The sequence below is a fragment of the Mandrillus leucophaeus genome, unplaced genomic scaffold (genome assembly GCF_000951045.1).
Source record: "Mandrillus leucophaeus isolate KB7577 unplaced genomic scaffold, Mleu.le_1.0 Scaffold1337, whole genome shotgun sequence".
In the NCBI taxonomy this organism is placed as follows: Eukaryota; Metazoa; Chordata; class Mammalia; order Primates; family Cercopithecidae; genus Mandrillus; species Mandrillus leucophaeus.
Genome location: NW_012101296.1, coordinates 317,963 through 318,610, shown reverse-complemented (window position 1 = coordinate 318,610; position 648 = coordinate 317,963).

Here is a 648-nt window from a genome sequence, read left to right as displayed (position 1 = left end):
ATAAACAACTCTATGCAAATAAACTAGAAAACCTAGACTAAATGGATAAATTCCTGGACACATACACCCTCCCAAGACTAAATAAAGAAGAAATCGAATCCCTGAACAGACTAATAACAAGTTCTGAAATTGAGGCAGTAATTAATAGCCTACCAACCAAAAAAAAGCCCGGGACCAGATGGATTCACAGCCAAATTTTACCAAAGGTACAAAGAGGAGCTGGTACCATTCCTTCTGAAACTATTTCGAACAATAGAAAAAGAGAGACTCCTCCCTCACTCATTTTATGAGGCCAACATCATCCTGACACCACAACCTAGCAGAGACACAACAAAAAAAGAAAATTACAAGCCAATATCCCTGATGAACATCGATGCGGAAATCCTCAATAAAATACTGGCAAACCGAATCCAGCAGCACTTCAAAAAGCTTATCCACTATGATCAAGTAGGCTTCATCCCTGGGATGCAAGACTGGTTGAACATATGCAAATAAATAAACTTAATCCATCGCATAAACAGAACCAATGACAAAAACCACATGATTATCTCAATAGATGCAGAAAAGGATGTTGATAAAATTCAACACCTCTTCATGCTAAAAAACTCTCAATAAACTAGGTATTGATGGAATGTATCTCAAAATAAT